Source organism: Cibotium barometz, chromosome 11 (genome assembly GCF_041138505.1).
Source record: "Cibotium barometz isolate CiBa-2024 chromosome 11, ASM4113850v1, whole genome shotgun sequence".
In the NCBI taxonomy this organism is placed as follows: Eukaryota; Viridiplantae; Streptophyta; class Polypodiopsida; order Cyatheales; family Cibotiaceae; genus Cibotium; species Cibotium barometz.
In genome coordinates, this window is record NC_141056.1 from 24,363,530 (window position 1) to 24,390,787 (window position 27,258).

The 27,258-nt window shown below is 47.8% G+C and overlaps 1 protein-coding gene across 2 annotated transcripts in view; it reads right to left on the reverse strand.

Moving 5' to 3' along the window:
* The window catches only part of LOC147633940 (E3 ubiquitin-protein ligase UPL1-like), a 63,487-nt gene that overhangs the window by 22,195 nt on the left and 14,034 nt on the right, over positions 1 to 27,258 (reverse strand). The gene's annotated exons all lie outside the window — the stretch shown is intronic.

Here is a 27,258-nt window from a genome sequence, read left to right on the forward strand (position 1 = left end):
CAAACACATACCTCATAACACGCTGGTCCAAAACTGAGATAGAACAAATCACGTGCATCCGAAGCTCGCAAGTACACAAAGTCCTGTACACAACCTAGACATCTTGGAGAGAGAAGAATCTGAAGAGACATCGTAAAAAACATGTTGCCATCACTTGCTGCTGTAGGGCAGCCCACTGACGATCGTACTCCTCTGTCCGGACAACCTACATGTGGCCGTCCACAACCTTTGGCTACATGTGGTAGACCTCGGGTAACACGGATGGCTGTGGCATGTGCGGCTCTGCTAGACTGCCCTACATCTGCATGAGTGCGTGCACACGTCATGCGTGGCTGCAAGGGAAACAGCCCCAAAAACTTGGGTTTCCCCACCCCAAAGGGGTGCCCATCAGCAAGGTACAGTCCCCATGTGGGCTGTCACAAGCCCCATCGAGCCCCGACAATCCCTGCAACCGCCAACAGCCTTGGTCAACTCCGACAGCCCTTCACAAGTGCCGTCAACAACCCTTCCCGCGTCCGTCACCCAGGCGACCAGGCAAGGGACCCCCATGCACGCCATAGTTGTTACGAGGTGCGCCTCTAGGCGTTTGAGGCATACAAGTCTTCCGAGTCGTTCGAGGCTTCGAATGAGGCGTCTAGGCATAGTTGATTTTTTTTTTTTGACTGTGCCCGTTTTTGACCGTTTGGGATTTGCCTGTTTCTGCCTATTTGAGTCTCTAGACGGGGGACTATAAGGGCCCCTCTAAGCTCTCAAGACTCACACACACTCTCTCTCGAGTCTCTCCCTCTCTCATACACACTCTCTCTCCCTTTCTTGAGGCTTAAACCTTGCTCAAGGTAACCCCTCACACACACTCTCTCACTCTCTGTCACACACACTCTCTTTCCCCCTCTCATACACACCCTCTCTCTCTCTCTCTCTCTCTCTCTCTCTCTCTCTCTCTCTCTCTCTAATAATCTATCTATCACTTTCTATCTATCTATATATATATATATATATATAATAGATAATATATAAGACGCCTCTAACGTCTCTAAAAATACGAGTCTTTCGAGGCACGTACCATACCCACCTCGTACCAAACACCTCTGATGCCTCTAACAACCCTGACGCGCACCATCAGCTTTGGGAAGGTAGGTGTTTTTTTTTCATTAAAAAAAACTGCCCGCTTCTTTTTTTTTAAATGTGTGTAAATATACGAGTCCCCTTGATATTTAAAAAAACAGTCCCATGCTTTTCTAAAAACAATGTCCCATGCCATGTTTTTTTTTTAAACATCATGCTTTTTTCTTGTGAGAAACCAACGCTCAGTTTTTTTTTAACAAAAAACATTCTGTTTTTTCTTTTAAAAACTGAGATACGCTGTTTTTAGACTACTGCCGGCTGCTTTTCCCTCTTGCGCACTGCTATCCATACACTGTACGGACTATTCAGAGGTGGTCGTGCAGGTCTGATGCTGCTTTTGCTGCACACCAGTCCGTACATACGTACAGCTGTGTATACTGTGCTCGTACAGCCCCTGTATCGCAAGAACGGCAGGCCTCTATCCAGGCCTCTATCCAGGCCCGCCACATGTGTGGTTGCTGTACCTGTATGCACAGGCCCGTACAGTCTTGTACGGCTGCTGTACCTGTATGCACAGGCCCGTACAGCCTTGTACGGTTGCTGTACCTGGTGTGACCTCTGTACAGCCACCTGCCCCTTAGGATAGCCAGCATGGTCAAGCATGAGACTCTTCAAAAGAGGGCTCACTCCACACAAAAACCACCGCGATCTTTTCTCCCCTCTCACACGACTATACATGCTTTTTCCGTACGCCAACCACAATCTCATGCAACATAGAGCAACGACTTGATAGCAAAAGCAACGATTCATAGGAAGAGAATGATGAGAAGCATACCCGGGTCTCTTGTCAGATGTGATGCATACCCACGCATACCTTTCAGCTTCTTGCGTTAGGGTTGGCTCTGATACCACTGTCAAACCTCCAGGATCACCCGTAAGGCTAACCTTCAAAACAAACCATAAACCATGAAGGGGGTGCAGGCATACTCGCCACCAAACCATGACAGCTGTGAGCGAGGTTCACAATCTTGGCCGTCCCCACCGAGCCATGAGCTAGAGCGTCATGCTCTCGTGAGTGCCCTGCCATCGTCGTCATCCGGTGTCCTCTGCCACCCAGGGTTGACCCCCAAGGATGACGGCCTCCTACGGGATGGTGCTCCTGCTCCACGCACTTTGCACTCCGTCGATGTGTGCCCAACTGGTACCCCTCCCCCCAATAAATAGGGAAGTAATGCCCAAAAAGCACACACTATCAATAGCGGACCAAAAAGCACATGTCCACCCACAACATATTACACTCTAGCTCGCCAATCTGCCTGCCCCTAGCGTACACATGACATTTACCACGGACAAGCACCTCGGACAGAGATCTCAAGTTCACTTCACATTTTTGGAGAGCATTATTTGATAACTTTGGGACTAAGTTACAGTTGTTCGGTGCATTTGATCCATAGACAGTTGGTCAGACATAGATTTATAATCAGTTGGCCTTTGATGTTTTCAAATCATATTGCCATGACCAATAGTCAAAATGGTAACTATATCTTCCTTAGGTGCAAGCTATCCTCAATGACACTCCTTCATCCAACATTGGACGGACTCCATATTCGATCGTCATATCTCGTCTCTTCTTACGAGGATGGTGTCACCATCATTGGAGGCCAATAAAACTAGAGACATTTTCAGAGATCATTGAGTCCGTGAAGGATATTTGACATAGGTAGCTATACAGGTGATGAGGTAGGCGGACAAAGCAATCCGTACAATGCTGGTGTGGAGAGCGCCTTGCCCTTCATGATGCTTTAAGAATGCCCGGCCCTTTTATAAAGGTTGGCCTCCTATGTCCAGCCTTGTTTTAAGACAAAGTGTGGTTTCACTCATAAATACATATGAACACGCATGGTTATAAATAGTGTGAACATATTTAAGCTTGCAAAACTTATAAAAGTCGCGTGTTAATGTTAGATTAATGCAACACTCCTGTCCTTGGGCTCTCTTGGTCGTCCCCGACCCTCGGACACATACATACTATAAAACCGCGGAGACGCAGGCATTAAAAACAGGTTCATGCAAATAAAAGAAATTCAGCCAAGCATGAATGAATGCATGTTCTAGATGGTAAATCATCTATTATGTATTCAAAATTTAAATGTGTTAGGGGTATAGCTAAACCTTGTACCTGTCATTTGGCTCAATAAGTGTGATCCATCATATGAGTTCCATGTGCACAAAATATGCTAACCTTCATGTTAGAAATATCTACATATCAGGAAAGCATCCCGTCATCGGTATCCTCCAAGACAAGTATTCCCGTCATCTGTATCCTCAAAGACAATCTTGCCATGTCATATGGTCAAGGAAACATCAATACACGTGCGCAAGTCCAAGAAGTCGGTATAGTGGAGAAGTTACGAAAGCTGGCGAAAGAAACAAATCCTCCAATCCGTTATATAAGCCTCAAAACATCTCCCCTTCATAAAAAGATCACAAAATCTATGTAACTTGGTATAATCATCTTCGGTTTGGGCAAAGGTTGCCACAAACTTTTGCTTAAATTGTTCCCCATCAATGGAGAGAGGGGCTACTAATCCCGCAACCACGTGTATGCTTTGCCCTTGAGGTGCGTCTCCACCATGGTTGGGGAGACGATTTTGTCAAAGGGTAGCGGAAAGATGTAGACGAGTGACAAAAACGCTGAAGCTCCATGAGAGAAAACAGCAAAACGTTGATGCATTAATCTCAAGAAAAGAGTGGATACAACCAGCCTGTAGGTGAGGAGTGGACTCCGTAGGCAAAGGGCTGAAGGAGTGATCAACAAGAATGATCAAGGAACGAATGATAAAATGAGGAAGAGGGCAGCCCATATATATACTCCAATATGAACTGGCCGACTGCATTCTAGTCTTGTACACGACCTGAAAGTAGGTGAAAAACTCCATAAAATGGGTGGGCAACCCACATCAAAGGCCCATAAAATAGGGGAGAAATATGGGAAAATGGGGGAAAACTTGAGCATAGAAATGCTCCCCATAAACACTAGAAAAGCCACCAACAGGAGATGATATATGCTAACACCCCCTCTTAGGTCCTAGGGGTGGCCCAAGACCCAAGGAGCTACCATGAACGCCGATAGTTGACTGAGATAATCCTTTGGTGAATAAGTCTGCAACGTTGTCTTGGATATAACAATATTCAAGGATAATCTCTCCCTCCAAGATCCGCTCCTGCACAAAGTTGTACTTGATCTTTATATATTTGGTTAGTGCATGAAATATCAGATTCTTAGCAATACCCAAGCAACTCTGGTTTTCACATGAGATAAGGGTAGGCTGTTGCTGTTGAAAACCGATCTTCTCAAGTAGCTGCCGCAACCAAATCACCTCACAAGCAACCGAATAGGCCTCTCGATACTCTGCCTTGGTCTATGAAAGCGCCACCGTAGGCTGCTTTTCTCTCATCCATGAAATGGCTCTAGATCCAAGAGTAAAGCAATAAAGGAAAGTTTGATGCCGGGATCCATGGGCCAATGGGAGTGTGCAACGAGAGCAAGAGCAGTCTGTATGGTCCCCATCCGAGCAGTTGGTGCAACGATAACATCAAAATCCATGCTAGCTTTCTGAGAATAGCCTTTGGCCACAAGCTTGACCTTGTGCTCCCATCTGATTTATACTTGGTCTTATAGACTCATTTGACACCAATCACCTTTCGCTTTATAGGTTTAGGAACCAGCTCCCAAGTTTGAATCCGCTCAATAGAGTCAAGCTCTGCTTCCATGGCCTGCTTCCAAGTCGGTTTGGAAATCGCCTCCCCAATATAAGTAGGTTCCAAGTCCTTCTGGATGCGTGACATCAGTGCAAAATTGATGCACAGGTTCTCTTGAGATGATGTCGTGGTACTCTACCGCTCTGATTGATTGGGACCCCTGCCCGTGAGGCCGGCCACGCCTATGTAGGCGGCCCTGCTGTTGGCGAGCGCAAAGGCCTGCGTAGCCAGGCGGCCAGGCACCTAGGCCTACATAGCCAGGCCTACGCAACCTAGCGCAGGCGCCCAGGCCCACGCCGCCTTGTGGCCAGGCCTACACGAAGCTGGCGCAAGCAGCACCAACAGTTCAAGCAGCACCGGCAGCAGCATGGTGGCGTTCGCAGGCAGCCGGCAGTGCTATTTCCGACGGGACAGGGAAAAAAAAAGCAAAATAGCAAAAGCATGCGCCCAGCCCGATTCGGCATTTTTTTTTTTTGGTTTTTAATTAAACTTTTTTTTTACGAAAGTTTAAGAGTCTCTAAGGTTCAATGTGTTTTTTTCCTTTTTTTTAAGAAAACAGAACTTATATATATATATATATATATATATATATATATATATATATATATATATATATATATATATATATATATATATATAAAACACAAAAGCAAAAGCTCAAGAAGCTTTTGGGGCTAACTATATAAACCCCTTAAGTGGACTTCTTGCCACACATCTCTCAAGTTTTCAAGCTCTCAAGCTCTCAAGTTCACTCGCACTTTTATTGTGCAAAGATCGAATTTTCTCTCCGCTTACCCTCTTCACGATGTCGACCCAAGAATCAGAGTTGGAGCCCCTTGTTGAACGCGAAGGCTTGCCGGCTACGGAAGATACCGATGCCGATCTTTTTGACGATTATGTGTCAAAATCAGATTTCCAAGAGTTCAAAGTAGCTCTCGAAGCTTCTTCGTCGGAACGCCAGGCACAAATCGCAGCCCAGATGCAAGCTTTGCAAAACTCCATCGCTCTATTGACCACTACCCTCTCTACTCTATCGGGTATGGATACCTTGGCTTCTGCTTTGGGCCCCAATATTACTCCGGAACCGTTCGGGGACGAGCAAAAGCAGCGCACCAAGGAGATCGTGGACACGTGGCTACATAAGTGGCAGGTCCATTTTCAGTTTCATCCATATGATGATGGGAAAAAGATCCAGTTAGCAGCAAGTTTCCTCTCCGGCAAAGCTTTGCTTTGGTGGAAGGAACTCAACCCTAAGCCGACGACTTGGGCACAATTCGAAGACGTCTTCAAGAAGGAATTTCCCAAGAAAGAGGATGATTATGATGTTGTTGCCCGGTTTTCAGCTTTGACCATGACCTCGCAGCACCTCACTTATGAGGTCTACCTCCAGAAGTTTAGGGACTTGCAAATGAAAGCTACAAAGATGGATCCCACTACTCTTTTGGGGTTCTTCGTAGCTGGTTTACCAGACTCATACCGTTTACAGGTTAAGAATAACAAATGCAAAACATTGGACAAAGCCATTCATTCAGCTCGTATCTATGATGATACAATGGTCTCTTCCAAGTCGAAACCAGTTACCGAGCAGGGAAACAAGCATAAAAGAAAGTTCTTCGCACCTATGGCTAACACGACTGAAGAAAAGTCTTCAAACCAACCTTCGAAGAATTCAAGTTCGACACCAGCGAAGAAGAAACGACTCCTTAGGACTTTAAAGCTCAAGAAGGAAGGACGTTGTTTTATCTACGAAGAAAAAGGACACATGCGTAACGAGTGTCCAAAGCAAAAGGGTACCAAGACAAACGCAGGACCCAAGCCAAAGGCAGCAAATCAGTTGTCTTTGACAGGTACATCAATTACTGTACTTTCTTGCCCTAGTACTTGTTCTAATTGTCTGTTCAATTCTAAAGTATTTGGCTTGCATGATCTTCTCCGAGTTTATGGAGAAGTGAATGGCCATAAGATTCACATTCTTCTAGACCCTGGCAGCTCACACAACTTTGTTAACTACAAACTTGTGCAGAAATTGAGTCTTGATACGACACCCAGCGATCATACCTATGAGGTACGCTTACCTGCGGGAAGGCAAGTATGGGATCGAAAGGTGGAGATGCTTCCAATCCAGATTCAGGACTACAAAGATACTCTGGAATGCTATGTAATGCATCTAGAAAATGTAGACTTGTTATTAGGGATTGAGTGGTTTAAGACTCTTCAAGTCCAGATAGATTGGTCTAGTCATATTTTTTCTTTTCAGCATAGAGACACCAAGTATAGTATTTTAGGTGATTGTATACATCCCTCTCAGGGACCTCTTGTAAATACAATTGATTTTGGAAATATAATGAATTCTTCTTTGTATACCGCTTTCCATTGTGTATTGATTCCACTTTCTTCCTTTCTCATCCCTTCCTTGGATGTAAATGAATTAAGTGTGTTTGAAAGCAAAGAATTACAGAAGATACTTGATTCGTTTCAAGATGTATTTCCTAAGGAACTGCCATCGGGGGTTTACCACCTGAACGGACAGTAGATCATCGTATTGACTTGATCCCTGGTGCTCATCCTGTCAGTATTCCACCTTACAGGATGAGTCAAGCTGAGGAAGATGAGTTGGCTAAACAACTCGAAGATTATTTGAGGATGGACCAGATCCGTCCAAGTAAATCACCTTGGAGTGCACCTGTGTTGCTTAGGAGAAAGAAGGACAATACCTGGAGAATGTGTATAGATTACAAGCGATTGAACAAGCTGACCATTAAGAACCGTTATCCTCTCCCTAAATCGGATGACCTGATTGACCGGTTAGCAGGAGCGAAATATTTCACAAAGATAGATTTACGTACTGGCTATCACCAGATACGTATTCATGAAAGGCATGTCGAAAGAACCGCCTTTTGGACTAGGTATGGCCATTACGAGTTTCTCGTATTACCTTTTGGGTTAACCAATGCTCCAGCCACTTTCCAGCAAATGATGAACGATCTTTTTCGTGAACATTTGGGAAAATTTGTGGTGGTGTTCCTGGATGATATTTTGATATATAGTCGTACTCTTGAGGATCATGTCAGACACCTCACGATTGTCTTATCTATTTTAAGACAGAATCGACTATATGCTAAATTAAGTAAATGTGAGTTCTTTATGACAGAAATCATTTACTTGGGACACAAGATCACTCGAGATGGATTGAGCATTGACTATGACCGAGTTCAGAAGGTTCTGGACTGACCTATACCGCGAACAGTGAAACAACTTCGTTCTTTTCTCGGTTTTGTAGTTTTCCTTCGAAAATCTGTGCGGGAGTACTCTCAACTCACACTACTGATGACCGACTTATTGAAAGGTCGTGGACGTAAGTCAAATCAGCCTATCACTTGGAATAATGATTTGGATATGGCCTTCAGACTTTTGAAAGATAAAGTCAAGGAAGCACCTATCTTATCATTACCTGATCCTAGTCGGACTATGCTATCGGGGATGCTCTATTTCAAGATGGTAGACCGGTTGCTTTTGAAAGTAAAAAGCTAGACGACACTCAATCTCCTTGGCCAACCCTTGAGAAGGAGCTTTATGCTATGATTCATGCTCTCAAGGTTTGGAGACATTATTTATATGGCTCCAAGTTTGTGGTATTGACTGATCATCAATCAATCAAGTATGTGTGTGATGCGGATGATTTGAGAGGAAGGAAAGCTCGTTGGGCGTATATATATATATAATATATATATATATATATATACATACATACATACATACATGTATATATATATATACATGATTTTGAGATCCGTTATCGAAAAGGGTCCATGAATAGTGTTGCAGATGCGCTTAGTCGAATTAGAGAGGTGAATACTTTGTCGTTCACCGAGATTTCTACTGACTTATTTCAGTCATTGAGAGGGCTTTGCAGGACTGATAGTTATTTTTGTCCATTTTGGCAGAAGATCCAGGACGGGAGCTCATTGATTTACCAAGACTCAATGACTGAGCAGTCTACCATTCAGGCTGCAGGAGGCCAGTGGATGATTCGGAATGGTTTACTATTCCGTAATGACAAAATTTGTGTACCACAGATCCCAGACGTTAGGTCCAAGATTCTTAAGGAGTGTCACGATGCCCTTCTGCTGGACACCCTGGGATACACAGGACGCTATCGTTAGTGAAACACACTTTTTATTGGCCAAAGATGAAAGGATATGTAGAAGATTATGTTCTCAAGTGTCAAATTTGTCAGGCAAATAAAGCTGAACGCTTTAGACAGGCTGGGTTGTTGCATCCTTTGCAAATCCCAGGTAATAAATGGGAAAGTAATTCCATGGATTTTATTACCCCAAGTATGGACAGGCGGGTGCCCAAGTGTGGACGCCCGATGACCGGCCAAGAGCCTATAAAAGGGTGGCCAAGGTTAGTTATTGGGATATAGAGAGTCTCGCGTGTTTGTGAGAGCTCTATGGTCTTGGAGCCTGGATCTAGTGCAGACGTGCACCTGCTTTACGCAGCCGAGGCCGGCAGCAATCTCGAGGCCCGCGAGGGTAGCTTCGTGGCGGTATGGGACGTCGCGAAGAGGAGATTGGCAGTACGTCAACCTAGTTAGCTCAGCTCGTGGCTCGGTGGGGACAGCCAAGACTGTGGGCTTGCCCACAGCTGTCATGGTTGGGAGGTGAGTCAGGCCTGCACCCCCTTGTTGTTTGTTTGTTTGTTTGCAGGATTTGAGTTGTCCAGGCAGCAAGACAATGTCACGCAAAGTAAAATAAAGTTATGGCATGCATCATTTATGCATTGTGCACATGTAAACTTGGAGAACCACCTATCATCATTCTTGTACTTGAAAATATTCCGCCTGCCATCATAACACACCATGTGTGCATGGCCGGAATCCACACGGGCACCGCCCGAAAGTCCACAAATGTCCTGCCATGTCCTTGGACTCATATGCATCCACTCATATGATCCATACACATGCCCAGGTATAATACATACATGCATCCGCATGCTTCTAGGCCTGACACGTATCCGCATGTCCCTAGAATATAGGGGTTTGTGACAGGAACTGCTAGACTCAGAGTTTGCAGACAACACAACAGCCTACCTTGCTGGCGATGTTGGGAATCTCCAGAGATTCGCGGAGGCGATCGAGATTTTTTGCCATGCATCAGGAGCGCAGATCAACTAGCACAAGTCGTGTGGTTTTTTGGTAGGCTCAGCACCCGCCCCGACTTGGCAACCAGTTGAGGCTTTCCAATGGATCCCGAGGGGCACTCCAGTCCACTACCTCGGTTGCCAAGTTGGCATTGATCTCTCTCCCGAGCAACAACTCACTCCGCTTCTTCCGAGTATTCGGAAGAAGCTTTTATACTGGAACTCGGCAAGGCTATCCCTAGCAAACAAAGTGGTGGTGGCGAACCAGCTACTGCTTGCCAACTGTACATCACTTCGTGCTAGGCTTTTTCTCGGGCATGTATTGACCAGGTACAGCGTTTGATCTGGAACCTCTTGTGGGCCGAAAGTGATGGGAGTCCAGCCAAGGCCAAGGTGGCATGGAGAGTGATCATTCAACCACATAGCAGAGGGGAGCTTGGCCTCGTCGATCCCGCTATACAAAGCCGTGCCCTGCTGGGCAAGTTGATTAGTGGTGAGCCTTGGAAGGATTTCCTCTTGGCCCGGATTTTAGCCCGCACTCCGAGCCTCGAAGGCCTGTGGCCGCAGAGTACTAGATGGATCTTCACAGAGATGCGAGCCCGGCCTTTGAGGACAGATTCACAGCTAGTCTACTTCATGCTTGGGATCATCTCAGGCCAACCCTCAGACAGATTGTTCCAGTGGCCTCAGAGGAGCAACTTCAACAGCCTTTGGTCTAGAACCCCCTGATCCATTTATCCAGTGGCCACAAGATAGGGGCCCAACCGCATATATCTTGGGGCGCCTTGAGCTTGGGACCAACCACGTCTCTCGGAGATTGGATTGCACATAGGCAATTACCTCATGAGGAGCACAGGAGAGGCCTGACAGGGATCCGGGGTAGAGACATGCTCAGCATCGACATTGACTCAGTTGTTCCTCAGGAGTGGCTGACTCCCATTCAAGACCCGATCCCCCCGGAATGGCTAGGTGTTTCTACCAGACACAGTATCCTCGTTGCGGTCCATGGAGCAGATGAGGACAATGTTCTGCTCACTTTTTCTATTGGATCCCATGGTAGACGAGAGAGATCAAAGCACCCCTTGGAGGATTTCAAAGGCCGCACCTTGCAGAGAGTGAGGGTGATTGGTTTTCGAGCACGAGAATGGCACATAGATCCAGCACCTGCCAAGGTGGCCACGGAGAGACTATGGCGGCTATGGATTTGGGAGAGCCGACCTCCCACGCGACTCCAGTGGAACCTTGGAGAGTGGACTTGGCATGCTCCCGCAGATCGAGAGGAGATTTTGGATGCCCCCCTCTTTGCATATATAGCACGGCTTAGCCGGAGGATCCAGATGCCTGAAATAGATGGCACACCGGCAATAGCAGCACACCGACAGTCTCACGGCCTATCACAGTGCTTCCTTTCAGATTTCTAGAAGAGGCTTTGGGACAGCTTTCGGCCGAGGAATGTCACTCTCTTTCTTTGGCTAATGGCACACAGGAGTTTTGGCAGTCGGTACATGGCTGGCAGTCGGAGGTCGATCAGCAACTTGCCCAAGGAGCGGCCACCCCCAGGAGTCTCAACGACATTGCCTTTGGGATTTCCCGAAGGCTCAGTAGATTCGGCAACGAATTCTCTGCATCTTCGCTATGGACAAGGCATCGACCCGGATCATCACTTGGGATACTGCCGCTTCAGCCATTGTTACGACCTTGTGTTTTTCTCTGGACAAGATGCAGGTGTGCACAAGGACATGGTGGACAGTGTGAATGGCATCAGGTTGGAGTCAAAAAGGGAGCCCTTATGTGGACAACCCCAAGTGTGAAGGGGGGCAAAGAGATTTTAACTTAAAAGGTTTTAAAAACCTTTAAAATCATTTTTTAATGCCTTTTATGAAAGAAAACGTGGCCCTTATGCTATTTTGGGGCCACGTGTGCTTTTTGGGAAAAAGAGGGGCTGGCAGGCAGGAAGGGGTGCCTATATCTTGACGAAGCATGTGCTTTTTGGGAGAGGTGGACTGCATGTTGGCTGCACACAGGAGATTTCATGCAGACCTGTACGATTGTACGGACAGCTGTACGGTCAGGACAGAAACAGGCGCTGACAGTTCTGCTGCTGGCGGGTCTGCGCTGCTGGTCATCTCTTGCTTTTTGGAAGGGATTACAAGCGGGCTGTGCTGCAGGGTGCAGAGGCGCAGCTGAATACCTCCTTATGCATGCTTTTTGGAGAGTGAAGGCTGGCTGCTGTGCTGCGCTACAGGACAGAGTCATAGGCCTCCTTTCTCTCTCTCTCTCTCTTGGCAAACAGGTGGCTGCAGGCAGCGCTGGACAGAGCAGCGCATGGTTTTCTCCTGTGCACAGAGACGGCTGCTGGATAGATGAGCACACGTGGGCTGGTTCTCTGTCTCAAGGACCGTAGGCTCTGTCTGCAGGCTCTTGATGGTTGCAGAAGGGAAAGTGTTAGGTGGCTGCTGGACTGGCTGCAGGTGGACTGAATAGCCACTGCAGGTATGGGTGTCAGCACGTCATGTTCTCTCTCTTTCCCTTGGCAAACGAGCAGATGCAGGCGGTGCGGGACAGACAGTGTGTGCTCTTCTCCTGAGTGGAAAGGGGCTGGTTTCTCTGGACACAAAGGTGGACAGGGGCTGGTTTTTTCATGAACATAGACATCATGTCGATGGCGTTCATCTGATGTAACTCTCAGCTTCTCTTTGCTTTGGATTCGGGACTGTTTTGGGACAGTTTATGGGCTGTTTTTGTTTGGCTGCAAATTCAGCTATGTACTTGGGTTTTTGGCTGCAAGTACAGGTCACTTGAATATGTTTCTTGGCATGGGAGTGATGCAAGCTCGCATGGCTGCGTGCTCATGGAGCAGATTGTTTTCTTCGTGCTAGAAAGGAACAGAGGGACCTATAGCTATGGGCATCTCTATGTTGCCAGATGTTTCATGAGGGAACAGGTAACTAGATGTATGGAAATAGGACAGAAGTTTCAAAAGGGAAACAGACCTAAGGGTTTCATGTGGAAACATGTCGTAGGTTTCTCGAGGAAACATGTTTTTGGGTTTCTCTTGGAGATAGGTCACATGCAGGCCGAAGGTACAGGAATGGACACATGTATGGTACAGCCTTGCTACTGATTGGACAGGGGACAAGGAATCCATGACAGAGATGGATAGTACCCTTGGAAGGTAGAGAGGGTTTGTACAGGTGTGTCGACTGTATGGTATGCTGTGCTGTGATACTCTTTTGAGAGACAGTTTGGGAGTCTGTGTTGTGATGCAGTAGCACTGGATGTGTCAGGGTGTGATGCTGTTCATAGTGTGAGAGGCTATGGATGGTTGTGGCAACCTTGATCATGGGAGAAAGCTTCTGTATGTAGACTCAATGTGAGAGAGTCTTTCGATGTGAACAATGGCTGGACTTGTTTGTGGATGCCGAGTGGACAAGAAGCCATGATGCAGGTTCTTTGCAGGCTTCAGGGGTTCTACGGTGACGGCTGAGTTCCCAGCCTTATTGTAATCAAAGCTCTTATAATCAATTAAAGAAATACCGCAAGGGGCACCACTGCGTTTTGGGGCCAATCGGTGTCCATGTACTGTTTGCAGGAGCACTCTAGCTCCCCCTGTTTGTTTTCCTTTTCTAGGTCCTCAATGGTGTTGAAGTGTTTTATGTGCGAGTGTTCGCTTCACCGCCCGTCAAGGCCGGTTTTCAAGGTTCCGTTGCCGGGACACATCGTCGACTTTCTCAAGGAGGCGAGTCCGTGGTTGCTTTGGTCGGGACAATCGCCAACTTTCCTAAGGGGGCGAGCTCGTGGTTGTCTCATGAGAGTCGCATCAAAAGCTTCAACATGAGGAAAGTGAAAAGGAAGTGCAGGACACAGTACAGGATTTTGTGTCTTTGCCTATATGAGGTGAAGAGCAAGAGCTGAAGATGAAGCTCAGGAGAAAAGACACCAAGGACAAGAAGTAGTCGGCCAGGAACAAGAAGCAGTTGAAGTGTTATGGTACACGAGATGCGTTGAAGGCTATGGCTTTCGACAGTTTGTCACCGGTGGTATCTTCATAGAGGCTTCATGGGTTCGAAAGACAGTTTCTTTCTATGTTTAGAAGTGGTGATCTACTATGCTTCATCGAGGACTTGTGCTTACCACTTGGGTGGAGTGCAAGCAGGTTTTGGGTGCCTGAGGATGTATCAGATGAGGCTCAGAAGTGGAGGAACTTGACGAGGTTCTTATTCCTGAGCATATACTGGCACATAAGGAAATAAAGGTACAGGGTAAGGTTTCCGGTCGCTATCCTGTGAAGTTCAAGAGCTGTTCACCGATGGATACGAAGTGGATGGAGGAGGTTCACTGATGGATGCGAAGTGGATGGAGGAGGGTGACTTGGCAGATTCACCTCAGGAGTTGCAGCTTTATCTTGATGCCTATGAGTTGGAGTCGACTCTTGTTACAGCTCATTCAGGTTCAGCAGAGCATAGGTCTGGAGCATTGCCTGATGCTCAAGAGGGGGGTAGCACCTCCGCTCCCTTGTTGTTACAGACAGGCCCAGTTGTCATCTAGGAGTCGCTTGGTGACATCTTTGTATTCACCCGAAGGTACTGAGGCTGACAGTACATCTGCTTATGGGACTTCTATGATCTTGTGTTCTAGACACATGAGATGATGGTTCAGTATGGTTCACAGTCGCGCGCACCTTAAACTACAACTGCAACTATGGATAACTCTATGGAGGGCATAAGTCTTGCGAGCAGTCCTAGATTTGGTTTGGTTCATGGCTATATGGATCGAACTCTATTTGTGCATGTATGCATACACTTTTTGAGGTAGAGGTATTTTTGTATTCTGGTGCCATTGGATCCTGGTACCATTGAGAATACATTGGGAAATACTCTGCATTGTGTCATGTGCTGCATGTATGTTGGTATGATACATCAAGTGCTTTATTATGTTCATGGATGCACCATTGGGTGTAACTCCTACGGGATGGCCATGAGACATGTGGGAAAGTACTTAGTGGATGTAGTGTTTGGATGCATTGAGTGCTTTCATATGCTCATGTTTTACCTTCAGTCATGGGTCCTGCGGGATGCCCATGGGCATAAGGCTTGCGAACAGCCCTTAGACTGTTACTTTAGAGTAGGTAGAGCAACTTGAGGAGCATATTGTTTGCGAATGCATATGTGTGTCATGCATATGTGTGCCATATGTAGAATGATGCATGGTTTTGTTTTTGGCTAACACAGTTAACGTGTTTCCATTTGGTTTTAGACTTTTGCTGTAAGTTCTGAAGGAACAAGCAAGAGGACAGTGTGGCTTATTGTGCAGGATGATTATTTTATCACCCAGATGCATTGGAAGGCCATTGTTTTTGCCATATGGGATATCTTTGCTCATGAGATGCTTTATTGTGCCATTGAGTGCAATCGAGGACGCTTGCCATTTTTCAAGAGGGGTGTATGTTACGACCCTGTGTTTTTCTCTGGACAACATGCAAGTGTGCACAGGGACATGGTGGATAGTGTGAATGGCATCAGGTTGGAGTCAAAAAGGGAGCCCTTATGTGGACAACCCCAAGTGTGAAGGGGGGCAAAGAGATTTTAACTTAAAAGGTTTTAAAAACCTTTAAAATCATTTTTTAATGCCTTTTATAAAAGAAAACGTGGCCCTTATGCTATTTTGGGGCCACGTGTGCTTTTTGGAAAAAAGAGGGGATGGCAGGCAGGAAGGGGCGCCTATCTCTTGAGGAAGCATGTGCTTTTTGGGAGAGGTGGACTGCATGTTGGCTGCACACAGGAGATTTCATGCAGACCTGTACGACTGTACGGACAGCTGTACGGTCAGGACAGAAACAGGCGTTGACAGTTCTGCTGCTGGCGGGTCTGCGCTGCTGGTCATCTCTTGCTTTTTGGAAGGGATTACAAGCGGGCTGTGCTGCAGGGTGCAGAGGCGCAGCTGAATACCTCCTTATGCATGCTTTTTGGAGAGTGAAGGCTGGCTGCTGTGCTGCGCTACAGGACAGAGTCATAGGCCTCCTTTCTCTCTCTCTCTCTTGGCAAACAGGTGGCTGCAGGCAGCGCTGGACAGAGCAGCGCATGGTTTTCTCCTGTGCACAGAGACGGCTGCTGGATAGATGAGCACACGTGGGCTGGTTCTCTGTCTCAAGGACCGTAGGCTCTGCAGGCTCTTGATGGTTGCAGAAGGGAAAGTGTTAGGTGGCTGCTGGACTGGCTGCAGGTGGACTGAATAGCCACTGCAGGTATGGGTGTCAGCACGTCATGTTCTCTCTCTTTCCCTTGGCAAACGAGCATATGCAGGCGGTGCGGGACAGACAGTGTGCGCTCTTCTCCTGAGTGGAAAGGGGCTGGTTTCTCTGGACACAAAGGTGGACAGGGGCTGGTTTTTTCATGAACATAGACATCATGTCGATGGCGTTCACCTGATGGAACTCTCAGCTTCTCTTTGCTTTGGATTCGGGACTGTTTTGGGACAGTTTATGGACTGTTTTTGTTTGGCTGCAAATTCGGCTATGTACTTGGGTTTTTGGCTGCAAGTACAGGTCACTTGAATATGTTTCTTGGCATGGGAGTGATGCAAGCTCGCATGGCTGCGTGCTCATGGAGCAGATTGTTTTCTTCGTGCTAGAAAGGAACAGAGGGACCTATAGCTATGGGCATCTCTATGTTGCCAGATGTTTCATGAGGGAACAGGTAACTAGATGTATGGAAACAGGACAGAAGTTTCAAAAGGGAAACAGACCTAAGGGTTTCATGTGGAAACACGTCGTAGGTTTCTCGAGGAAACATGTTTTTGGGTTTCTCCTGGAGATAGGTCACATGCAGTCCGAAGGTACAGGAATGGACACATGTATGGTACAGCCTTGCTACTGATTGGACAGGGGACAGGGAATCCATGACAGAGATGGATAGTACCCTTGGAAGGTAGAGAGGGTTTGTACAGGTGTGTCGACTGTATGGTATGCTGTGCTGTGATACTCTTTTGAGAGACAGTTTGGGAGTCTGTGTTGTGATGCAGTAGCACTGGATGTGTCAGGGTGTGATGTTGTTCATAGTGTGAGAGGCTATGGATGGTTGTGGCAACCTTGATCATGGGAGAAAGCTTCTGTATGCAGACTCAATGTGAGAGAGTCTTTCGATGTGAACAATGGTTAGACTTGTTTGTGGATGCCGAGTGGACAAGAAGCCATGATGCAGGTTCTTTGCAGGCTTCAGGGGTTCTACGGTGACGGCTGAGTTCCCAGCCTTATTGTAATCAAAGCTCTTATAATCAATTAAAGAAATACCGCAAGGGGCGCCACTGCGTTTTGGGGCCAATCGGTGTCCGTGTACTGTTTGCAGGAGCACTCTAGCTCCCCCTGTTTGTTTTCCTTTTCTAGGTCCTCAATGGTGTTGAAGTGTTTTATGTGCGAGTGTTTGCTTCACCGCCCGTCAGGCCGGTTTACAGCCATCGAGGCTAGAGTGGTCATGACTTATGAGGAGGATGGGGGAGGACTAGCCCTTCAGGTCTCCCACCATCGTATTGCAGCAGTACCAGTCACAACCCCACCGACAGGCGATGCGACCAGGCTCATACCAGAGATGTGAGATTTGTAGTAGCATAGCAGCATGGCACATCTGGCATGCTAGATGCAACGAGGCCATCGAGGGTACCCACACTCTACTGGTTCAGACCATCAAGAGCATATGGCTCCATATCATTCACACCCTCCGCAGTCAGTGGGGGAAGATGTAGGGAGGTTCAAACCGCATGCAAAAGCGGCGGGAAGCCTTCTTGAGACGTTGGAGGCATGGCCCTTTTCTCACAGATAGAGGCGGTGACCCCATTTGGTATTACATACCACTTGTATGGTTGTTGCCCCCCCCCTCTCCCCCCCTTCTCCTCACAGAGCGGCCAGCCAGAGGAGAAGCATCTCTTCCCCTTTGATCATTTGTTTCCCGCCCTTATATGAGGCAAGTTTGTGTCTAGTCCTTTGCGGTTGTACTTAGCCTTTGTGCCTATTTTTCTTTAACTAATTGAAGGATCTTTTTCCCGGAAAAAAAAAAGAATTTTCCAAAAGTTCTGCCCACAAATCTAAGACAAAGGTGTGTTAGAAGTCATCTCCTGTCTATATTCATACACCAGGGCCTCTGTTGTGGGTGTGCCTGCCCTGTATAAGGTGTTTTATCATTTTTCCACACTCCCCGTATTTTTCCCTATTTTTTCCCATTTTTCCTAGTGGTGGGAGGGTTGCCAGAGGATGCCAGGAGCACTCCAGTGCTGGCCGACTGCATGTTTATCAGTCTGGGCTACTGGGCTGCTGGCCGACTGGAGTTTCTCAGTCGTGGGCATTCATCTGCTGGCCGACTGCATTTATGCAGTCGTGGGACCATTTTCAGCAGTCGTGGGCACTTCATATGCTGGCCGACTGCTCTTCCAGAGATGTATATATAGGCCCCTTGCCCCCACCACTTCCTCATTCAGTTTTCTCGGGATCTTGTGTATAGAGAAGAGCTTACACACCTATCTCTCTGTGTTTCTTGTGCTGTTTATTTTCTGCAGTCTACTTGCTCTTGTCTACCCAAGTTTGGTTATCATTTCCGCTGCATATTCTGACATGGTATCAGAGCCCTAGGCTCTAGACAGATCTTGGGCGTTTTTCTGAGCAAGAGGGGGAGCGTTAGGCTGCTGATTGGTGGACTGTTTTGGGCTGAACGGGAAGAGAAGGTGCAAGAGGAAGGCGGGCCAAGGTGCTGGACAGCCACTTGCAGGTTTACAGATTTTTTTTTCCCACCCACCTACCCTTTCAGGTTACTCTCCGCGATGGCAGATTTACTAGAGATGGCTGAGAAGCACGTGAAGATTCCGACTCTCCCCACGTTCCCAGTGGATCGTCAATTGGACGGGTCCAATTGCGGCATCTGGAAGGTCATGATGGAGTCCGTTCTGGAGTCATATGACCTTGCTGATTTTATTATCATCGAGGTGCCACGGCCGGAAGCTGAGGAAGGGGAGTTATTATCGACGAGGAAGGACCGAGAGGCACAGGCACACATGTGGGATCGTGTCAACGCCAGGGTCCGGTCGTTTATTTTCCTCAATTGCACACCACAGGTGATCAATCATGTGAAGCACATGACGCTGGCGAGAGGCATATGGGAGCACTTGGCTTCTTTGTATAACAGGGTGTCACCCATGAAATGGATCTCCTTGGAAGTGCAGATGTGGGTTATGAACCCTGCAAAGTCTTCGACGATGCGGGAACACATTAACAAGCTGCAGGCCCTTCAGCAGGAAGTCCTACAAGCTGGGAAAGAGGTATCATCTGAAGATATGGCCATCACTTTGCTTTCCCACTTGCCTGGTCAGTATTCTGCTTTCTATTCCTCGTTGATCTCACGAGTGGCAGGCTCAGCACCATTACTTGGGAGGAGCTTGTGCCAATGGTCTTGGACCAGGAGGAACGTTTCACGAACCCTCCTCACGGCGGAGGTTCGGAGGCCTTAACTGGCCAACGGTCGAAAGGCCGAAATTCCAACAAGGACAAAGGGAAGGCTTCACCAGAGAAGTCTTCTGAGAAGAAGCCTGATCCAAAACGAGAGAAGCTGAAGGCCGAAAGATCTTGTAATGATTGTGGCGAGAAAGACCACTACTGGAGGAAGTGCCCTAAGCGGACAGGGAAGAGTGCTGATTCCTCAGCCTCAGCTGATGGTGGACTCTGATGCTTCATCATCTTCGAGAGAGGAGGCAGTTGGCTTCACCGCGAAGGATACCCGGGAATGGATTCTCGACAGTGGTGCTTCCAGGCACATGACTCCATCTCGTGACTTCTTTCTGGATCTGAAATGGCAGTCAGGTCGTATCTTTATTGGCGATAACTCCACTACTCCGATACATAGTGAGGGCCGGATGGAGATTATCCCGACGGCAAGGGGAGCAAGCATGCTTCCCGTGTTCTTTATGTCCCTGCTCTGGGTTTTCATCTTCTGTCAGTGCATGAGGTATGCAAGACTGGCTTTCGGGTGGAATTTGAGGAGCATTCAGTTGCTCTAAGGGACCGTGAGACAGGAAAAGTTGTTTGGGAAGGCGGTGTGGAGAATGGCATCTACAAGCTCTCTGCACTCTCCTCATTGACAGGCTCTCAGGTCGGAGATTTGTGGCACTTTCGTTTTGGCCACTTAAATGTGGATGCTTTGCGGCGCGCCTTCCGGGACCGGATGGTGGTTAGCTTGCCAGATGTTGGTAATAGGCAAGGACGCTGCAGTTCTTGCATACGTGGTAAGCAGCACAGGGAATCCTTTCCAAAGCAGGCTTCCAGGCGGGCTTCGAAACCATTGGAGTTGATTCACACTGACTTGTGTGGACCACAACAGATACCATCCTTGGGAGGATCTCTCTACTTCATGCTGCTGCTTGATGATTGTACCAGATTCACGTGGGTCTACTTTCTTTCCCAGAAGGACCAGGCTTTTGCTCGGTTCAAGGATTGGCACGTGATGGTGGAGAAAGAGTCTGGATATCAGGTTAAGACTCTCAAGGCTGATAAAGGAGGTGAATTCTCCTCGACTGTATTTTTCAGGTTTTGTGTAGATCATGGCATCAAAAGGGAATTGGCCAATACCGGATCGCCTTCGGAGAATGGAGTTGTTGAACGTAAGAACAGGACTGTGGTGGAGATGGCGAGGACCATGCTGGAGCATCGTGATCTTCCTCGTCCACTTTGGGGTGAGGCTATGGCAACGGCTGTCCATACCATTAACCGCTCTCCGACGACTTCTGTACCCCATATGACTCCATTTTAGGCATATTTTGGCAGGAAACCCGATGTCTCGCACTTCCGTGTCTTTGAGAGTGATGTGTATGTACATATTCCGAAGAAGCAGAGGGGGAAGCTTGACTCCAAGCCCCGCAAGCTGGTATTTGTGGGGCATAACTCTCTTTCCAAGGGATACAGGTTGTATGATCCAGAAAGGAATGAGATTGTTGTCAGCCGGGATGTGGTCTTTGACGAGCATGTTCCAGCATCCACTGTCGAGGAGCCGCCACTTCTTGGAGATCCAGAGGAGTCTGATGATGATTCCCAGTCTTTCATTCCAGTTGATCCACCTCAGTCATCACAGGAGGTTGAGCCCGCAGCTGGAGTTGAGCCCCCGCGACCACAGGAGGCTCCACGATCTGTTCGAGTACCTAGGTGGTTGTTAGACACCCTTCGGGAGTCAGGTGTCACTGAGCTACCCTCCGAGTGGACCACAGAGGACGGCCCTCGAAGATCACATCGAGTTCAAGATAAAAGCAACACGACGGAGCTTCTTCAGGTGAACTATGCCTTGATGTCTCGTATCATGCGGGACAAAGAGCCCACTTCCGTAAAGGAAGCCCTTTCACAGGATACTTGGAGGAAAGCCATGCAGGTGGAACTTGATGCCATCGAGAAGAACAACACTTGGGAGTTAGTTCCGAGGCCGCCGAAGCGGTCAGTCATTGGTGTCAAATGGGTCTTTAAGACCAAATACGCGTCTGATGGGTCGGTGGACAAACACAAAGCCAGGCTTGTGGCTAAAGGTTATGCTCAGCGGGCAGGCATCGACTACAAGGATACCTTTGCACCGACAGCACGGATGACCACGATTCGGACCGTTCTTGCCCTTGCTTCTTCTCAGAGGTGGCCCGTGTATCAGATGGATGTAAAATCTGCGTTCCTTAATGGTGACCTGCAGGAGGAGGTGTACGTTGAGCAGCCTCCCGGCTTTATTGTTCCAGGATCGGAAGGGATGGTTTACAGGTTACGTAAGGCCTTGTATGGTCTTAAGCAGGCTCCCAGGGCTTGGAATCAGAAGATTGATTCCTTCTTTATTCGGACTGGATTTCAGAGATCGGTTGCAAATCCGAACCTGTATCTCTTTCGGGAACGCGGCATGGTCACACTCATCATCCTTTATGTGGATGATCTCATTCTCACCGGCGGTCATGTGGAGCACATTGGAGTGACGAAGGCTGCCTTGTCAAAGGAGTTTGAGATGACCGACTTAGGCTTACTCCACTTCTTCTTGGGATTGGAGATCTGGCAGACCCAGAGGGGGTTTTTCGTCTCTCAGCAGCGGTATATTCATGAGTTGCTTGAGGCCTTTGGGATGGAGAACTGCAAGCCTATTACTTCGCCGATGGACCCGAACACAAAGTTAACCGTTACAGATCCTTGTGAGCCAGTTGATGCCTCGCAGTACCGGAAGTTGGTTGGTTCATTGATCTGGTTGCTGAACACCAGATTGGACTTGAGCTTCTCCGTGGGCTTTTACACAGGAGGGAATGGAGTCAAGCTCCAAGGTTGGAGTGACTCAGATTGGGGAGGAGATCCAGACACAAGGAGATCTACTTCAGGATACAGTTTTACCCTCGGCTCAGGAGCAGTTTCTTGGAGCAGCAAGAGGCAGCCAACTATTGCCCTTTCTTCGACAGAGGCACAGTATCGGGCTGCTTGTGGTGCTGCTTGTGAGGTTGTATGGCTGCGGAGGCTGCTAGGCGAGATTGGGTTTCCACAGAGGGAGCCCATAGTCATCCAGTGCGATAACCAGAGTTGTATAGCTATTGCTCGGAACCCGGTTTTCCATGCCCGGACCAAGCATATAGAGATACAGTATCACTTTGTACGTGAGAAGATCTTGGCTGGTGACATCTTGCTACTTTATTGTTCGATGGAGGACAATGCGGCGGACCTCTTCACGAAGTCTCTACCTCAGGCTACGCTCAGGCGGCACTCCAGCTCCCTTGGGTTGGTTTCACAGCCAGGAGCTGAGTGGGGGTGTTAGAAGTCATCTCCTGTCTATATTCATACACCAGGGCCTCTGTTGTGGGTGTGCCCGCCCTGTATAAGGTGTTTTATCATTTTTCCACACTCCCCGTATTTTTCCCTATTTTTTCCCATTTTTCCTAGTGGTGGGAGGGTTGCCAGAGGATGCCAGGAGCACTCCAGTGCTGGCCGACTGCATGTTTATCAGTCGTGGGCTACTGGGCTGCTGGCCGACTGGAGTTTCTCAGTCGTGGGCATTCATCTGCTGGCCGACTGCATTTATGCAGTCGTGGGACCATTTTCAGCAGTCGTGGGCACTTCATATGCTGGCCGACTGCTCTTCCAGAGATGTATATATAGGCCCCTTGCCCCCACCACTTCCTCATTCAGTTTTCTCGGGATCTTGTGTATAGAGAAGAGTTTACACACCTATCTCTCTGTGTTTCTTGTGCTGTTTATTTTCTGCAGTCTACTTGCTCTTGTCTACCCAAGTTTGGTTATCATTTCCGCTGCATATTCTGACAAGGTGTACTAACAATCCCTCCAGAAGTGCACGAGAATGGGAGCAAGACCATAGAAGATAGACTGTCTCACGTGGATGTGAACATCTTCTACAGAAGGCTAAAGCAATCTTTGAGCCAAGAAACTGCCAACTTGTAAGGCACCAACAAGGCATCTCCAAAAGAAGACTTTCTGTTTGAGGGGTAATCTACACTTCCAGATGTTCAAGAGAGCCACCCTCCACCACCTAGAAGACTTATCAATGTGCCATAATGAGTTTCCGTGAGCCTGTATCCAAGGAGGAAGAAGCAATCTATATGCACTGGCTGCAGTCACATTACAAAGGGGCACCGCACGAAAGCTTGCATTTTGACTCACCAAAATCTAGTCATCCAAGGTATGACTTAATTGTAGAGGAGGTACAGGCTGAAAATCATGCAATAAAGAAGCTATGATTCGCCATATTGGTCTATGATGTAAACCTAGATTGTAAAGGGCCATAGCTTGTGGGAAAGGCAGGAACATAACCCTCATCATTCAGTACATCCTCAATATATCTGACTACTTTGGTAGAAAGGTAATATGCCTTCCTTGGTTGCAATAGAGCAAGGGGCTGTTGAAATGCACGACCCCAATGAATGCTCTCTCTGCGAAGAGAATTGCCTTGATCACGTGATCTACCTGTTAGCAATCATCTCCTGTCTGTACATTACACCAGGGCCTCTGTTGTGGGTGTGCCCGCCCATTTTTGGTGTTCCCCCATTTTTCCTCACTTTCCATGTATTTTCCCATTTGTTGCTAGGTGTGCGAGGCTGTTTTTTGCCTGTCAGCTGTATCATGTGTTGACAGACTTATCCCTTTGCTACCCAACCTGTTGTGAAGTTCTGGCCGACTGGTTTTTACCTGGTCGTGAGCGTCTGGCTGCTGTCGGCCTGTTCTGGGCTGGCTGACCAGTAACCTAGGGCCATATAAAATGGCCCCTGTCCCCCACACTTGTCATTGTACCATTACCGGGATTTTCTTGTGTATATACAGAGTTTATACAGCTTCTCTCTCCCTCTCTCATTTGCGTTTTGCTCTCTACAGCAGTTGTCTTCATTTCCACTGTGCATTCTAACATGGTATCAGAGTCCCAAGTGGCTTGAAGCTTGGAGACAGTGGGACCTTGAGGGTTTGCTGATTTGAGGTGCTGATTGGAGATTACTTGGGCTGTTCAGGACTTGAGATCGGGTAGAAGGCGGCCATCACCGTTGGACAGCCACCTTGCAGATTATTTGCAGCCTCTTCTTCTTTTTTCCCACCCACCCTCCCTTCACAAGACCTTGTGAACCCTTGAGATGGCTGACTTGCTTGAGATGGCTGAGAAGCATGTGAAGCTCCCCACGTTCCCGGTGGACCGACAGTTGAACGAGAACAACTACGGCATATGGAAGGTAATGATGGAGTCCGTTTTGGAGTCTTATGACTTGGCTAATTTCATTGTAGTTGGTGTTCCATGGCCAGAGTTGGAAGACAGGGAGTTACCCTCCTCTATACGGAAAGAACGAGAGGCTCAGGCACAGTTATGGGATCATGTCAATGCCCATGTCAGTTCTTTCATCTTCCTTAATTGCACACCATAGGTGATTAGTCATATAAAGCATATGATGCTGGCAAGAGGGATTTGGCAACACTTAGCTTCTCTGTAATAACGAGGTATCACCCATGAAGCAGATCTCCTTGGAAGTGCAGATGCGGGTGATGAATCCTGCAAAGTCTTCGACGATGCGGGAGCACATCAACAAGTTGCCGGCTCTGCAGCAAGAGGTTCTTCAGGCAGGGAAAGAGATCTGCAAAGGACATGGCCATCACGTTGTCTCATTTTCCCTCTCAGTACTCAGCATTTTACTCCTCTTTGATTACCAGTGGCAAGAGTTGCTTGAGGCCTTTGGGATGGAGAACTGCAAGCCTATCACGTCACCAATGGACCCGAACAGGAAGCTTACAGTGAATGATCCTTGTGGGCCGGTTGATGCCTCTCTATATCCGAAGCTGGTTGGTTCATTGATCAGGTGGCTGAACACCAGATTGGACTTGAGCTTTCTTGTGGGGCTATTGAGCTCGTTCATGCAGACGCCTTTGAAGTCTCATTGGGACGCAGGATTGCGGATCTTACGGTATCTACAAGGTACGAAGGATCTTGGACTCTTGGATCTTGGGCTCTTCTACGACACTCGAGGGGACACGAAGGACCGAGTCCGACTCCAAGGCTGGAGTGACTCAGATTGGGGAGGAGATCCAGACACGGGCTACGGATTTACCCTCGGCTCAGGAGCTATATCATAGAGCAACAAGAGGCAGCCAACAATTGCCTTACCATCTACAGTGGCAGAGTATCGAACAACTTGTGGTCCCACAGTCATCCTCCATTTTCAAGACTAGTTACACGAGAAGATCAGTATAGTCCGGAGAGACGAGGAGGCGAGATACATGTGGATTCAACTCTGGCTCACACCCACCATGCCACTTTATATGGTGGTATGCTACTTTCCACCAGATGCCTCACGATATGCTCAGCAGCACATTCAAGTGGTCCATGAGGAGGAGGAGGAGGAGGAGGAGGAGGAGTGTTTCACCATATACATCACTCTCTGACAAGATTGTGGAGTTTACGCGGCTAGGTGAAGTTCTCCTACTCGGGGACTTCAACGCTAGGACTAGAAGGCTGGAGCAAGCAGCATGAGAGATGATTTTGAGAATCCGATCCAACTCCGCACCCTCGACCAAGCGGACACAGGACGCCAACGCTTTTCTCGGAATCATGGGGCTATTACAAGATATGGGAGACATCTACTCGAGCTGGGATCCAAACATCGTCTCGTTATTTATAACAAGATGACACGATGGCCACGTTCAAGAGGCGGGAGGGCTTACTTGCTTTCCATATGGAGGGGGATCCAGCACAGTTGACTACATTTTGGGATCCATGGAGATGGTACAGCACATACCAACCTTTACCATCCCCACACGCCCACTTGGAGCGGATCATGCCTACCTCATTTTCTCTCACCACCACTCCACCCACACCCGCACCTTGACCCCCCACTACCCATTACATCACTACTCATTTCACCCACGATAGGGATCATATCTATTGCAATCACATCGCACCTCTTGACATTCTCACTTCCCAACTCACAGCACTTCTCCGTTCATCCGCTACTGAAGCTAAGTGCTAGGTAAATGCACAGAACAAATGGGGGCGCATGCTATAAAGTATACAAGAATGATCATGATGCACTCTATCCCAAATCTATGGAGGGAAGGGGTCCATGGAGGAGATCCATCATTGGGCAGGAGAGGGTGGCGGCTGGCCACAAGATCTGAAATAGTGAAGAGAGGCTGAGAAGGGCAGGAGAGGGTGGCCACAAGATCTGAAATAGTGAAGAGAGACTGAGAAGAAGAGGCCTCCATCGTGCGTCAGTGACGTGTAAGGATCACATCAATTTGGGCCTGATGGACTGGAGGTGGTCATGGTCCAGGGGGCCGAGGTCGTCTCACAGCTCGGAGCATTGTGGCTCGCAATAGAGTGAATACTGTCCTGGTCTGATGAAGTGTTGGATCTGCTAGTACAGCATGCTGGGGCTGGAAGAAGTTGGTGTTTCTGAGCTTTGCTGAACTAGCTCGTGAGGTTTGTCCTCTGAGGAGGCTCGTTGTGTGTCGTCATAGCTCCAACAAGAACAAGCCCATGCATCTCTGGTCTGGATAATCCATGATACGACTAATAGGAGAGAGAGAGAGAGAGAGAGAGAGAGAGAGAGATATTTGTATTATACACACACACACACACACACACACACACACACATATATATATATACAAAATATATATATATATATATAGAGAGAGAGAGAGAGAGAGATTTGTATTAAATGTCTGCGAGAGACCATGAAACTAAGAATGCCTACATATGTATATATCCCATAGACCTACATTTAACAAAGGCAGTTCAAAAAAACAAATGAGACAGACTCAATTCA